Source organism: Octodon degus, unplaced genomic scaffold (genome assembly GCF_000260255.1).
Source record: "Octodon degus isolate 3935 unplaced genomic scaffold, OctDeg1.0 scaffold00194, whole genome shotgun sequence".
NCBI lineage: Eukaryota > Metazoa > Chordata > Mammalia > Rodentia > Octodontidae > Octodon > Octodon degus.
In genome coordinates, this window is record NW_004524770.1 from 1664662 (window position 1) to 1677030 (window position 12369).

A 12369-nucleotide genomic window follows, 5' to 3' on the forward strand; every position below is an offset into this window, starting at 1 on the left:
CAGGGAACCGCCCCTCTGCTGGGCCGGGGCATGTCCCAGGCACCCTTCACAATGCCACAGGACACCCATCATCCCTAGATTACAGAGGTTTATTCTGACTCACAGTGTCAGAGGCTTTGTCCATGTTTGGCAGGCACGTGAAGTGAAGGCTGGAGGGAGGAGTGCTGTTCACGTCATGGTGGCGGGGAAAGGGAGACGAAGGGAGGAGACAGGCAAGGAGGCAGACCCCAGGGCTCACACCCCAGGAGCGTCTCTTCCCCTTCCAGTTGCTGAGGTCACCAGTGGGGGTGCCCAGGATGAGCGCAGCGCCCTGGACCCTTTCCCTTCCTCAGGCCTGTGTGAGCGCGGAGGCTGGGTGGGTGCATCCTCAGTCTAAAGCCTAACAAGGCTCCTGAGGCAGGGGGCCAGGGCCACAGATAAACAGCGCTGGTGGTGCGCAGGGGCCTAGGACCCCAGGGAAGGCAAAGGTGCCACAGCCTCTGCTGACAGCCATGCCCTCTGCCCACCCCCTTGCCTGACACACAGGTGTGTGGCACCCCAGGGACAGGGTGCTCCAAGGAGCTATGCACCTGGGAGCAGAGCTGCGGGTGAAATGCCCACGGGCACAGGACGGCCACCCCCACCCCACACAGCACCTGGGCCCACTGTGGTCTGGTGTGCACACACACACAGCGCACACGCGGTGAATAAACGCAGCTCCCTTCACAGCAGTGGGAAACCTTCCTGGCAGCGGATACAGAAAGGTGTATATCACTGCTGTGGTGTCAGCAGAGAGCAGTCTGTCTCCTGCTAGAGACAGCCCATCCAGCATGGTGACGGCTCTCCCGTCATCAGACACGGATGCCCACACGGCACCACTCGGTGCCTGCAGCCAGGTTACTCAGCAGCTTCGGGTCAGCACCTGCCCACCCATGAGCCTGGCCCACACGGCCTTCAAGGATGAGTGGGCCTGGGGTCCAGGGTGGCCTCGGTACTTGGAAGACCCCTCCCTCCCTGCTCGGTATGTGGAGAACAGTTTCTGGGGCCCAGGGCCCCACTTCTCTGTGAAGGGTGTCCCCATAGTCCCAGGAAAGGGCTGGCAGTGAGCAAGCTGGCGTCCCTGAGTCCTGCTCAGCTCTCCTCCACCAGCCAAGGCCCCATCAGACATCGGGGCAGAGCAGGGGCGGGTTTTCGCAGTGCTGGCCCTGCAGGACTGAGGAGCATAAAAGCCAGAGCGGGGTCCTGGGCCCTGCCAAGGGATTCCCACCTCCATGGTGCTAATGGGCTGAGAGACCCCAGCCTTTCACACAAGTAGGAGTGGGAGGGGAGGGCAGATAGAGGTTCAGGGGCCACTTCTGGCTGCATTCTAAGGACCCTGCCTCAAATGTAAGATTCATTGCTGTGAAGTTTCCTGGCTCCGGCAGAGCTGCAGTCTTCAGAGCCCGCTGAAACACTGGCTCACGCAGCCTGTCGGCCTGGTCTGTGAACCCCCCAAAGCTCCCCATGCCCTCAGCACATTCCTCACCCCACCGTGGCCATCACCCCATTTTCCCTGGCACTATAGCCACCTGGGAGTTCAGCAGGCCCAGGGGGTAGAACTTGGGGACACAAGCAGCCCAGCTTGGGCCTGGCATAGGATGGGGACAGGTCAAACTCAGCAGCACTTGGGCTGCCAAGTCCCCTAGGGCCACAGTGGCCCTTCATGGTGATACCGGCCACCTGCAGGAGCCAGATCACTTCTGCCACCATGGCCCCTAACCACAGCAATGCCCGAAGCCCGGCAGTGTTCTTGCTGTGGACCTCAGTGCTGTCTCTCCAGCTCACCTAGCTCTGGAGGCCCCACCCAAGCCCATAGCTGTAGCCCTTGTGTCATACCTGCCCCCACAGACCCCCTTCCCAGCATACCTCGCACTATGTCCCCCAAGATGCTGTACTTGTCACTGCCTCCAGAACTTTCTCAACCACACAGGCTACTGAAACACCTCTTCCCTGTCTCCTTTGAAGATGGAGCTTCTGGGAAGCCCTCCAGGACTGCTGCTCACCTGTGTGCCTCTCCAGCCAACCCCAGTCCTGATCCAGTGTGGGCCCAGAGCGAGGGGAGGAGGCCCGGCAGGCCTCTCTCACTGAGACATGCAGGAGGCTCCTCCTGGGCTCTCCCTCTCCCTGGCCTCCTCGCAGGGGGCAGAGAGGGAAAAACAGGCTCAGCCTTCCACAGCACCTCTGGGAGCCAGGGAGCGTTGGTCCGACACTCAGCCACAGTTAGCCCATTCCCTCGTCCCTGCCCTATAAATATTCATTGTGGAATTGTTATAAAGGTGCTTTAAAAAAAAAAAATGCCAAACTCATTTGGATAAAGAACTGAACTGCTGCCAAACGTGGCTGCCAGGCTGCGCCCCACGGCGGGTAGGGAAAAGCCGCAGCCTGCTGCCGTGCTTGGGGCCCACGCGGGTGCTCCGGGGGCTTTGTTCAATTTGGGACGGGTTTTGGCTGCCTGCACATAACATTTATAAATGTCACAGTGCGCTTGGGATAGGAGCGGGAGCCGCACCTCTTGAGGGTGCTGGCCCAGCAGCCCTGGGCAGGAGGGGACCCGGCCCACAGGCCTGTTTCGCTGCTGGCCATCTGCACACACACCCCCGTTGCCCATGCACTCCAGAGGAGCCCGAGCTCTGCTCTCCTGGGCTGTCAAGGGCCAAGTTTCCATCGCCAACAGCCTGGGCCAACACAGCAGTGAGCTCGGCGGCCCACGCATCTAGAACCAAGGCGGAGGTGGCCCTGTCCAGCCTGCCCCCCTCTACCTGTGGGATGCGGTGCTCACAGCCCCAGGGGGGCTGTCAGGAGGGCACGATGGGCCCAGCCATAGCTGGGGAGCCCTGCAGTGCTGCGGGAGGCCAGGGTTGGGGGGCCTGTGCTGCGTGGCTCAGGAGTGGACGCCACTTGTCTGCCACTAAGTCCTAAGGGCAAGCTCCACGCCAATGGTGCACTGAAGACTGGCTTACAGAGCAGCCACTCTGCAGACGTGGCCACGTGGCAAGGGTCACCATGAAATCTCTTCGGGGTACACGGGCGTCCCTGCCTGGCTGCAGGCTGGGCTGCAGGGCGGTTCTGATGCACCAACGCAGGCTCCATCTCCCCCCAGTGGCTGCTCTATCTGTCCTCTATCCCAGCCACTGGACCTCCCCCCGAGGCCCATGCCTGCCTGTCCTCCAGTACTCTGGGGCGTGGCACGGTGGGACTCTGTTCACAGTGGAGCATCCCCAGAAATGACCCCACGAGCTGCCGCCATGACATCCTGGTTTCCTGGAGGAGCCTCCTGGTGCCCACCGCAGGGCCACAGGCTCTCTGCTGTGCTGAGTTCCCACCTAGGACCCCAAGCTTGATCAGGCCCAAGTGACCAGGAATCTGCATGCACGTGAGCCAGTGAGAGGGGCTAGTCTGATGCTGTTTCTTTATAACTTTTAAACAACATTTATTTATTTACTTATTTATTTGTGCATTTGGTACAGGGCTTCACTATGCAGCTCGGACTTGTAGTGATCCTGGGACAACAGGCTTGTGCCACCACATCTGTTTTAGGAGCTGGCATGGTGTGACCAGGGTTCCAGGGCCAGATGGCATGCAGTACCAGAATGTGAAAGTGGGTCCTTGTGCTCACCGGGCAGACAGACTGCAGCACTACCTCCCCAGCCCCTGGTGCTCTTTCTTTGGAAGAGATTCTGTGATTAGGGCCACAGAATCCTTGGACAGATTTAAACTTGTGTCATGCTCTGAGGGAGAGGACTTCTAGTGTGTATAAGGCCCAATTCCTAGCACAGAAAAAAAAAGAAAAGAAAACTTGTGGCACAAATGAGAAGCTGCTGTTTTGCTCACACTGCCCATTCTAGAAAGCCTTCTCACACTGCTCTTCCTTCTCTTCCCAGGCCTCTTAGACACGGGGCATCCCTACAAGCAGCCTCCTGAGGCAACATCCTGGCCGGAGCCCAGCAGTCTCAGCCACGTTGTGGACTCACTGGCCCCAGTGCAGCGGGGCAAGAGGCGGGCAGCTGAGGCTCCTGCCTCCGATCTCATCCCCTATGGTCTGAGGTGGGCCCCAGCATCCCACACCCTGGACTCAGAGCCCTCATCTCTTCCATAGTCACACCTGTCTCTTGGAAGAGGACTTGTGACAGCTCCAGAGGCCACCTAAGCAGCAGGCTTGCTAAGGCAGCTGTGTGGGGTTGCAGCTCTGCTGAGGGGAGCAGGGAACTGAGGGTGGCCTCCCCTGGGCCTGTGGCTGTGGCTTGCTCCTGTCTACTCCCACCGAAAGCCCCACGCACCTCCGCCTGCCTCTGCCAATCTTGTGCAGAAGGAAGCTCTATGTCCAAGAGCCAGCCACACTCCAGGGTCCCCAGGACAACGGCTCCCCTCCAGAGGAAATCCCTCTCCACTACCATTGAGAAGCACCCTGCCCAGGAGGGAGCCACCCACCCGGCAGATGGAGCTCTAAAATCCTGACAGCAGCTCTACCTGCCAGGAGGACTCCAGGAGGAAGCCAAGCGTGACTTTTCTAAGCCTTGGAGGTACTCCTTGAATTTGTTACATGTCCTGATAAATCACTGAATCAGAGTCCATAGGTGTCTTTTCACAGAGACAGCAGGCCAATGATGGCGGTCCCAACTTGGTCCAGGGCCTCCCTGCAGGGCTTTGGGGTCCCTCCTGGAAAATCTCCTGCCTGGAGCTCAGGTTGGGAATGCAGGCCCTGGGCAGCTTCCCCAGAAGTATGCTGGAGAGGACCCATCGGAAACCGCCAGCCACGTGGGCCCCGAAGCCTGAGAGACCCTCCAGAGGTGGCCCTCCAGGACCTGCCACCCACCTTGGCCCAGAGGTCAGGGCATTTCCCCAGCTACCTCACCCGAGGACAAGGGGTTCTGTTTCCCAGCTTCCTGTGGAAGCCCCAAATGCATGGCCCTGGGGCCTGAGTCCCTTTAATGATGAGCCATCTACCACTGCTGTGACCAGAGCACCTTGCCTGGGTTCATCAGAAGGCTGTTAGGAAGGGTGGTGGGAGACCCTGGTCAAGGCAAGGCGGTGAACTGATGTTTATGTGGTAATGTGTTGGCTCCTGGCACAGACTGTGTCCCTCCTGCGCTGGGGAGGTGACAGGGTATGAGACAAGTGGCCACACGCTGAGGTTTGGGCTCTGCCAAAGCCTACTTTTGGGTGGTCACGGGAGTCTGCTGGGGAGGTTCGGTCACAAGGCCTCCTCCCCGCCTGCCTCCTCTGAGGTCCCCAGGCACGACAGCCACAGTTCCTTGAAGCTCAGAATCCTGGAGCCCTGGCTTCTTGCTGGGACAGTAATCTGCACCTGTGCTGCACCCTGCCCCAGACAGCTGAGTGGGGGTCACAGTCCAGGGTCAGCTCCTCCCACTCCTGATATCCCCTGCTTCTGCCCTCCTCTGCAGCCCTCCATCCCCTTCCCTCCCAGGCCACACACCAGCTCCCCCTAGCTGTGCCTAGACTTGGGAGAAGGGCTGTCCCAGGACCCCCAGGGGTCGTGGGTGGAGGAGGCAGCCCATCAGGCTGCGGGGCGCAGGGTGGTGGAGAGCAGGAAGCAGGGGCCCTGTGCAAAGCCAGTAGGCCAGGGCTCCCTGCAGCCCCACAAGGTGCTGCTCACGACCCCGGTCCCGGGGTGGCCTTCCCCAGGGCTGCAGGGCCGCCTTGCTCAGCAGCTTTGCATTCACAGTTGCGAGCTGTTTTATTGCCCAGTCAGGAAGAGCCTTCTGATGACGTCACTGCAGAGGCTGTCGGATGCCAGCAAACGGCATTTCCTCCCATGCGCCGCTGGCTGTCCGCCTCCTGGCAAGGCCTTGGGGGCTCCTGGCCTACCCTGGCATCCAGGGCCCCAGGTCGAGGGGCTCATTTCTGAGGGCCAGGGAATGAGAGGCTGCACCAGGGCTAGAGCTTATGGTTTGCAATGCTGACTCTGTCCCCTCAGTGGTGGGAGCTCAGGAGATGGCCCGGGCTGGGGCTCCTGCCCAGGAAGGGGGCCCCAGAAGCAACGCTGCCCCTTGGTGCTGGGCTAGAAATCCTGGCTGGGTGGGTACGCCCACCTTGATTCACACGACAAAATCTGCAGAAGCCACGCAGGATGGCACACACCCTGCCAAGTGCTGGGACAGAGTTCGCGGAGGATGTGAGTTCCCACGTCCGATGCTGATGGGACCCTTCCCTCCTCTGAGAATTGAGGGTCACAGAGCCCTACCTTTGGGGAGCAGCTCAGGACACTTGCCAGGCTGGAGCTCCGGCCTACAGCTGAGAGTGAAGACGGCCTCGGCGCCTGGCCAGGACACTTTGGGAGGTTGACATCAGCACGGACCGCACTGCTGGGCAACTGTTGAGCAGACCCAAGAATAGCCCTTTCCAAGGAGCTTAGCCACCCACAGGGTCGTCAGTTGGGGGTGGGGGGCAACACGGGAGCTGGGGGCTCTGGCTGAGCCCGGCCTCCCACTGTCTCAGGTCTCAACTCTGCACCTGGAGAAGAAGGGGGTTCCCACCCTTCCTTCTGTGCCCAACAATGAGGGTCTGGCTGATGACGGGGTAAGGCATGAACCCAAGAGACTGGGGACTTGGGACATGGGCCTTGCCCACCTGGGCAGGTGGCTCTCAGACCTACGGTGGCCTGTCCTCCCACAACCTCCACCCAGGCTCACTCCACGGGCCTGACTCTGAGTTGACTCAGCTCAAGGGTGGGGACCAAGGCAGTCCCAGGACAAGCTCTTGGGCACTAAGCAGGTGCTGGGCTCCCAGGAGGCTGTGATGTGTGCTGGCAGAGCGGCCATCCCACCCTCCTCAGCCCTGGCCCTGTGACTCTCTCAGGGCCTCTCTCTGAGCTAGAGGCAAAGATGAGGGACATTTGGGAGAATGGGCCTGGTAGGGGGCAGAGGAGCCTCCAAAGTGCCAGCTTCGCCCCCAGGACCGCTGGGCCCCAGGGGGCCGGCACCACTCCGTGTTTCTGGAACTAAGGGATGAGGCCTCCTGCCCTCTCCCCTCTCCCGCTGCAAGGTGGACAGGGGCTCACTGCCCCCCACAGAGAGGTCACAGGCAGCCCCCCACTCTAGCCCCAACACCTGGCCTGGCTTTGGAGTGAGCACACCAGGAAATGTGTCAGGGGTGAACCTTAAAAGTAAACCCATGGACCAGTTAGATAGCTCAGCAGACTGAAGTGGCTGCCTAGGCAAGCACAGGGGCCGCAGTTTGATCCCTGGCAGCACATGCCGCACCGGCCCCGCCCCCGGCAGCGCTGGGCTGGCCACAGAGTCCGGGCGCAGTGGCACACGCCTGCGATCCCAGCGCTGGGGAGGCTGAGAACAGGACGCTCACTGTGAGTCCGAGCTGCGCAGTGAGACCCTGCAGCAACCAAATACATTTTTAAAAAAAAAGGAAAGCCACTCTGGGCCAGCGGTGGTGGTGGTGTGTCGCTGGAGCCCACCATTCAACAAGCTGAGGCAGCAGGATCAAAGCTGACCTGCTCTACAGAGAGAGACCGCGTTGCAAAACAAAGGCACCTGTGCCCCGACGACCGCCTTCTGGCAAGTCACCTCAGATGCCTGACACCAGGTGACACTGACCAAAGGTTGAAGGCACAGCCCATGAAGCTCACATGCTGGTGGCCCTGGGAAGGGCAGAGGCTGCCCATGATAGTGACCATGCAGTCTCTGCCTGTCCTGTGCACCTGGGACAGCGAGGGACAAGGCTGTGGGGGCCGGGAGAAGCGGGGCGTCTGCAGTAGCTTGGGCCTAGCTCCACATCCAGAGGGCCCAGGAGGGTGGGGCAGGCAAGCTCAGAGGCTGGCTGAGGCACGGCCTTTGGCTCAGCCCTGCGGTCCTCTCTGTGAGCTGCCCTGAGGCCAAGCGTTCTGTGCCAGGGAGCAGGAGGCCCGACTGGCCCCTGAGGGGCTGCGTTGCCCCAGCCTGCTCCAGCTGCAGCCTCCAGCCCTGAGTGCCGAGATCTATTCCCACGGGCTGTTCAGAGGGTCAAGCCAAGAGCACATGCAGGATGTATGATCAGATCGGCTCATCTGATTCTCCCGCTCCCGCCCTCTGGACATGGACAGGGTGGCTCTCCTCACTTGGAGCTTTCCCTGGAGAACTGCGAGAAGCCCTCCCCACGGGAGCCTGCTGAGCTGGCCCTTCCCCCTCCACCAAGAGGTACTCACCAACTTTCAGAAGATCTACCCTGGGCTGGGGAGATAGCTCGGCGATCTAAGCGCCCATTTGGCGAGTGCAGGGACCTGGGTTTGATCCCCAGTACCACATGCCATGCTGGCCTCAGACCCCTGGGCATGGTGGCCCATGTCCGTAATCCCAGCACTAAGGAGGCTGAGACAAGAGGATCTCTATGAATCCAAGCTTCGGGGCAAGACCTTGTACCAAATAAATAAATAATAAATAAATAAAATTCAAAATGCCCTTCTGGGAGGAAGCGCACGGGCACCTCGAAGCAACAGGACAAGACGGTGCCCGTGCAGCCCAGGTCAGGTGCAGGGAGCGGTCCCCACCTGCCCTAGCTTGAGAGGACCTGCAGGACTCTGCCCTTACTGTGAATGGGCTGACCCAGCTGCCCTGTGTCAGGGCTTGCCCCACCCCATGTGAATAAGACCCTCTCCCCTGCCTCGGCCCTTAGAAAGGCTGGGGTCCCAGGGGTACGGAGGCTTCAGCACCCCCCAACCCTGGAGGCACCAGGGCCAGAGGGTGGCCCCACTCCAGGGCTCTGACAAGACAACACCCCGGTAGCACCACCCCCGCCCTAACAGGGGCCCCACGCAGCACTCCAAGGGCTCAGAGGTGCACCCTGACCTTCGACACCTCCTACGGTTCGCTTCCAGAAGCCCCTGGAACTAGTTCCCGGCCCTCAGTCTCTTTCCGCAGCGCCGGCGAGCCCGTATTGACGTTCAGACTGCGCATTGATTCGCTGAAAGGTGAAACCCAAAATAGTCCCCTTTCCGGTAAACAAGATTGTTTAGGCAGCTGATGATCTCTGGTACAGATCTCCCCGAAAGTTGGGGGCCTTTGATCTGTCCACAGCCGCAAGGACAGCCTTGGGACAGCAAGCCGTGGTGGGCAGTGGGAGGACGGGAACATGGCGCAGCCACGGAAGCTCTGCGCTGGCCAGCAGGATGCTGTGTGGCCTTTCCTCCCAGGGCCTGCACGCCTCGGCCAGGGCGTCCGGGGTTTGCCCCAGGCCTGCTCCTTCCTCCCTGCGACTCCCTAGCAGGTTGCTCAGCCCCACTGTGCCTAATGGCCTCACAGGCGCTGACACGGTGACCATGCCCCTGACACAGGCAGCCCTCTTCTGGGAGTGGGACTTGGGGCTGGGTCTACAAGGAGGTGGGCGCCGGGCCCCAGAGCAGCCGTCCAGAGCCCTTCGCTAGAGGCTGAGAATTGGTGCTCTTGTTTCTCAAGGTGTTGCAGCAAAAGGGGCACAGCCTCCCCTGGGCAGCCCAGCCCGGGTGCTGTTGAGCTCTGTGTTCCACAGCCCAAAGGACGTGCTTGCATCCGGCCTCCAGCGCCCAGGTCCCAGCTCTGGGCTGCAGCAGAGCGACCCAGAGACTCCCTGGAGCTGGGGGGGCCGGCTGCCGCAGAGGGCCACCACGCACACCGGATGCCAGGGGAGCGGGGCACAGGCATGCCTGCTCCTTCCTGAGGTCCCAGGGGCCGGGGAGGAGTGGCCGGGCAAGCATCACGTGCCCTGTGGGCCGGCATGAGAGCCCTGATGGTCTTCTAAGGGAGCAGGACCCCTCTGCACAAGGAGATGGCAACAGAGCCTATGGGAGACCTCTGTCACCTGGCTGTGAGGACTGGGGAAGCAGAGGCCTTCCTGCCCCAACCCTGTCCCTATGGCCCTGAGGCCTGGAGCAGGAACCTTAGCCTCCCTGGGTGACTCATGGAGGTGCCAGGACCTGAAGCAGACGCGCGCAGCCCGCCCTGGGCTCGCAGAAGCCGGAGCCCTGGGCTCCCGAACGTGCCGAGAACGTGAGGAGAGCTCTAACCTCCCAGGCTCATTAGGTCCTGGCTGACATCTCTCCAAGAAATAATTAATTTTGATATCACAAAGGGCACTTCCCGCGGCCAAGGTCACTGCAGGCCTGGCTGCGGCCTTCTCTCAGCAGCAGTCTCCCATTCAGCCCGGCTGCTCTGACAAATGGCGTTTTAGAAACTTGACTGCATAATTGAAGGAATGAAGAGAGAGCCAAAGCTGCTTCTCTTGCAGAAATTCCTACCAGTGCCGCGTCAGCTACAAGCGGGCTGGGCCCGGCCAGGAAAGGGCCTTGGCAAGGTGGGGGACCAGCGTGGGGGTCCTGGTTCCGCAGTCCAAAGAGACACTGAGGGGGCAGAGGCCAGGGTCCAGCCGAGGTCACCATGAAGGCTCCACACAAACTTCCCTCGGCAGCAGTGTGAGCACAGTGGGAAGCTGGTGGCGAGTTCGCCAATCTAGGGCGCCGGATGGCCACGGTGCGCGCTCAGTGGCAGATGGGTGGCACCAGAGCCACCCCAGAAGCTCTTGGCTGTGACCAGAGCATGTGCGCAGTGCCTGGATGCTGCCTGACCATGCCGGTGCCGGCACACGCATGCACGTACCGGGGTGACCAGGCCCAGCAGTGAAGGTCCAGAGGAGGGCTTATGCCTTGGCATTCCTTGTCCTGGCTCTGGAGGCCGGAAGTGAGGTCGGGCACTGGCAGAGCCGGCTTCTCCTGAGGCTTCATAACCGTGGAACTGCCTGGTGTCCCCACTCGTAGGGGCCATCGCACGGGAGCAGGGCTCCCCTGTGGGACCTCCTCTTAACTACGTCTGCAGGGACCCCTTTTCCAAAGCAAGCCACAGCCTGAAGTCTTGGCCCGTGGCACGGGGCTGGCGAGCGCTGCTGTCGCAGGATGCTCACGATCAGGAAAGCCCTGGTCTCTATCACTGGTGTCCTCCTAGTGCCAGCCTCGGAAGCACGCACGGTGAGTGGAAGTACACACTGCGGGGCCCTCGGAGACATTATACAGCAGTAAGAAGAAACGTGCTAAGCCAGACATGCACTTCTGTCATCCCGCACTCAGGAGGCTGAGGCAGGGGGATCAGGAGCTCAAGGCCAGCCTGGGCTACCTAGTGAGCTCAGGACACACCTGGACTACATAGAAAGACTCTGTTTCAAAAAAAAAAGATCTGGAGGAGCCTTAATGAACATTGCTAAGTGGAGGAAGCCTGTCTCCACTACATGGCATGCTGGAAAACACCAAACCAGAGACAGAAAAAAGCCCAGTGCTAACCAGATGTCAGAAGGCCGAGCTGACAGGCGGGGTGCAGAGGCCTTGTGGCAGTGAAAACACTCTGCAGGACGGGTAGATGTTACGCGTCTGTCTGGACCCCCAGACTGCATGCCGGGAGAGGCCCAAATCCACGCCGTGAGCCCGGTGACAGCACGTGTTGGTGTGGGCTCAGGGTGTCGTATGTGGGCCGCTGCTGTGGGGGTGGTGATCACAGGGGCTAAGCCACGCTCAGGCAGGAAGTCGCTATACATTCTGTACAACTTTTAACGTTAAAATTGTTACCTATTCCTTTTCAAAGTCCACCTGAAGTATAAAGGTACTCAGTTGTCACTGCAGCTTTTCTCTAAGTTGAAATTCCTCCAAACAAACCCATTTAGTACAATTTTCCTAATACCATGGCCTGCACCTGCTGACCCAGCCCCTGGCGCCTGGCTGTACGGGATGAGCCTGGAGGGTCACTGCAAGGACTGTGGTGCCCACCATGTCAGGTGTCTTGGAGTCAGATTTGCCCCCGGCTGAGCTGGGACTTTGGAGGCTGCCTCTCCGTTGCAAGCCAGCCCTGAGAAGCAGTGCCCGTGGTGACACAGCTTGTCTCTAGCAGAAGGACTCAGGTGAGGCTGCAGCCCCAGAGCCCAGGAGAAGGACATATGGGGCAGAGGACGGAGACCCCAAGCAGGTGGCTCTTCGAAGGCACTTGGCTCAGAGGCCCCTTCTGCACAGCTTCATCTATCCAGAATGCCAGGGTCACCTGCCCTGCGAGGGCCTGGCTGCCCGCGGCAGCTGCCCTGCCTGCCTCCTGTCTGCAGCATCTCCAGTGAGAAGCTGCCATTAAGCAAAGAGCATCCGACTGCTAACGGCGATTTTCCTGTCATGTCCCAGCACAGTTTTGGTTAGAAGTTGCCAGATGGAAACCTCATTTTTACCCAACATTTCCTGCCCAGTTCGGTGTGTAATTGGCTAACACCTCCCCTTGGCGATTCAGCAAGGAGCACTGCATCTTATAAAAAGAATAAATCTAAATAAAGTTCAGGAACCAAGAAGACTGCAAACCACTCAACCCTCTTTCTTAAAGAAAATCCGTCTTCCCTCTGTGCTGAGAA